The sequence below is a fragment of the Sinocyclocheilus anshuiensis genome, unplaced genomic scaffold (genome assembly GCF_001515605.1).
Source record: "Sinocyclocheilus anshuiensis isolate Anshui unplaced genomic scaffold, SAMN03320099.WGS_v1.1 scaffold262, whole genome shotgun sequence".
NCBI classification, from domain to species: domain Eukaryota; kingdom Metazoa; phylum Chordata; class Actinopteri; order Cypriniformes; family Cyprinidae; genus Sinocyclocheilus; species Sinocyclocheilus anshuiensis.
In genome coordinates this window covers 258782-262786 of record NW_015547650.1, presented here as the reverse complement: position 1 = coordinate 262786, position 4005 = coordinate 258782, and positions in this window count along the sequence as shown.

Sequence of the window (4005 nt, the reverse complement as noted above, 5' to 3'; positions counted from 1 at the left end):
AGTGTACTTTAAGTTCTGGAGGACATACTAAGTACTATAATATTATACATTTTCTGAATTAAATCTAGGGTGTACTCATTTCTGCAATCCTTCATTTAAACAAAATTGGCTAATTTACTTATCTTACAGAAAATATTGGCATATATTTTGTTGTTTTTATTAAGTATATGTTTAATATGTTTCAATTTTGCCATCTTTCCATGAATTATATTAATTATATTAGTGATCATTAAGAAAATACATCTTTTATATTTATTCAGAGGGGGTGTACTCATTTATGCTGTGCACTGTATCTTATTTTATTACAGCTTTATTTAACTCTTTCCCTGCCAAACACAGAATTTTCCGGGTTTCAGTGTTTTCACTGTTTTATGCTCGGGGGCGCTATTACGCATCTCCTGAATGAGTCTAGAAAGTGCCGATCAAAAACACAGTATCAACACTAACCGCATATAAATGAAAACTGCCTAATGTTACAGAGTGATTTTCTCAGCTTTTTGCTCAAAATGTTGCTCTTTTAATGAAACCTACCTACATTCAACAATGCTTGAAGCTAGAATAAAACAGATTTTTATGTTTGAAAGTAGAGGGTCTGATCTTTATTTTGACGTGTTGCATGTTCAGATATTCATACAACAAAATATTCTGGGGGTCATGAAATTTTAGCGAAAATCAGCAAAATCGCCTCTTTCTGTCTGTCTGTCCGTCCGTCCTGTGCCTCGCTCATCCTCTCCCCCTCTCATCCTCCCCTTCCTCAGACCGCCGGAGCGGAAGCGTCTGTCCGTCTGCGGATGGCTTCACCAAACAAATGCAATTAGTTTGTGGCTGTTAATGGAAGAGTGTTCCTCCCAGCATCGTATTCTTGCTTAAGTGTAGGGATAAATATAATAGTTTAAAATCGATTTCGTATAGTGTTTTATGATGCTCAGTGTGGTATCTGAGATGGGAAGTGTTGTGTAATGCTTTACAGAGAGAATGGAGTGTAATATTTCAAAGAAATATGTGCTGTACGATCTAGAGCGAAGTCTTTTATAAAGACTGCGACGCTTTGATTTAAGTACATCCTTTCAAAGTACAGTAATCTAATCTTGAGAGCTGAGAGCTCGTGATCACGGTCTGCTGCACACTGTAATAGTCCAGTTAAAGGCAAAACCATCAGATACAGACACTCAAAGCGTGTGTGCGCGCGTGCTAAGACTAGGGGTGGGCGGTAAGACCAAAATCTTATCACAAAGCAATTTTATATCACTGTAATGGTGTGTAACACAATATATTATTTATTTTTGTCTGAAATTTAACAAAAACAATTTATGTATCAGACAGCTATGTGGTAATATGTTTTGCTTATTTAATTATTTAAAACAAATTTTTTTGTATACTTTTATTAGTAATTATTTTATCAAAAATTATATATAACAAATAACCCAGAAAAGGAATGATTATTATTATTATTGTTATTTTATTATTTTGTTTGTATTTTATTGTTAGTTATTTTATCAAAAGTTATTTATAACAAATAATCCAAAAAGTCTTTTATTTTTTAATTTTTTTTTAAATTTTATTTTATTTTAATAATTATCTCATCAAAATAATTTATTTTAAGTTTGTATTTTATTGTTAGTTATTTTATCAAAAGTTATTTATAACAAATAATCCAAAAAGTATTTTATTTTTTAATTTTTTTTTAAATTTTATTTTATTTTAATAATTATCTCATCAAAATAATTTATTTTAAAAAAATTAATTATTTTATTGTATTCTTAATTATTTTCATCAAAAAAATGTTTATAACAAATAATTCTAAAAAGTTTTCTTTTTTTTTTTTTTAATCCGATTGAAATAATTATTTGTAAAAACAAATTCTGGCATTTATGCAAAAACTGCTTTACATTTTGAAACACAGCAAGCAAAACAGTAAAACTTATTCTTTAGAAGCTCATTCTTCTTTGTCTTAGCTTGTTTGGTCAGCTCCCACTCTGTATTTTCGCATTACTGCGTGTTTCTTCATCGCTCTCACTGACTTAAATTATGACTTGAAGCAGTCCTGCTCAATCGTACCCCACAAATGTGTCTACCGTGGTATAAATGGTATAGCAGCACACATTACTGTCGTCATACAGTCTATACCGCCGTCATAGCACCCACCCCAGTCTGATACCCTTCATAACTCAGATGCATAAAGTTTCAGGAAGTCCCTCATCTTCCCGACCTCACAAAAGTCATAAATTGGCAGCGTGTACGTGACAGCACACCCTCTGTGATTCATCGACTGCAGGACGCTGGGGAATAAAAATCTTGACAGGACCTCAATCCCCAAAGCAGCGGCCGATAGAATCACGTCCCCTTCCCTCACCTGTCCTGTAATGCAGTCGTACATTACATTTCACACCTCATTAGTGGGTTGCCAGCCCCTCCCAGGCTGTGCAGATCCCTCTTCCCCCGCACAAGCACCGGTACACAGCCACCGCTGCTCATTTACACCGCTGCCAGTGTGTTTTAAAATAGTGCTGTGGGTCAGATCTGCTGTCAGGGTTAATGAACTGCGCATGCATGTAAATGGGCAGATGATTTTGAGGGATGACATCATAGTGTGTTATTGATAGGAGGCTGTAAATTAATAAAGTAGCTAAACTGCAGTGAAGCTTCTCTTTTGATAAAGTTGTTGCAGTAAGTTACAAACAAAAGGAGCTAACTACATTGAAATTTCTTAACAAATAATTAAAGATAAAAATAGTATTAGATAAAGATAGATAGTTCCGGCTTTGATGAAGGTCCACCTTCCGAAAAACAAAATGTGTTGTGATTGGTTAGTTGTCCCAGTGCGTTGTGATTGGCGAACAGCTTAGACAGTGTTTCAGTACTGCAACGCCCCTTGCTTCGTCTTTCAACAAAAGCTTTTTGGGCGAATCCAGCAGGCACTGTACTCCCTCATGTTGTGCTTTGAGATTTGTAACTTTCTAGATCTTTTTTATGCCCAAACATACACACTACACACCGACTAAAATTAAAAAAGTGAAAAAGCATAATAGGACCCCTTTAATACATCTATATAGATTTTATTAATTCTATTTCAGTTTGAATTGTTTTGGTAATTCAACAGAAACTAAATGAAGTGTTGCATTGGCAACTAGCTGAAATAGTTTTATATACGTTTTAATAGTTATATATATAGTTTTACTTTTAATAATAACCCTAGTTTAATAACCCTGATTGAAATTAACGATCGAAGTGAATCAATTCACTCATGAATTTTTGCCTCAACTCACTGATGTGCAATACATTGTGACATAAAACTAATGTAGTGTTTTATCAAATTATACCACTAAAAAATATACTAGAAAAGTAGTAATACAAATTGGAAGAAATAGTAAAATCACTACATTTAGTTTACCCCAACACTAGTTAATGATTTTCCTTTGTTACAGTTTCGGCATGATTGTATTCCATATGCACTACCCTTCTGTGTGTGTGTGCGTGTGTGTGTGTGTGTGTGTGTCTGTCTGTCTGTCTGTCTGTCTGTCTGTCTCTGTGTCTGTGTGTGTGTGTTCAGACAAAGCAATCTGTTAGGGGTAAAGTGCTAAAATCTATTAAACTCCACTGTCGATTTACCCAGAACATCAGAGCTAAATGCTTCATATCATTTGCAGCATTTGACACAGTGTTGCCTTGAAAAATATAAACACGCTTCCAAATGGCCGCCGTATTACAGGCACACACACACACGCACACACACACATAGCAGTACAGTAAACACACTGCAGTGCCAACACACCGTGCCACAGATGGCACGCACACACTCACGCACGCACACAAACAAACTCCCAGGAGGGATTCAAATCCCCACAGAGTTCCTCCTTCCGGTCTGTGTGTGGCGGCGGTGTTGCATGGACCGTGTTTAGGGAACGGCAGCGGTCAGCATGGCTCCTCTACACCTCCTCTGCACTCCTGCAGATATCGCTCGTCTTCCTGCGAAAAAAAAAAAAAAAAAAAAGCTCGGGCAGCCCT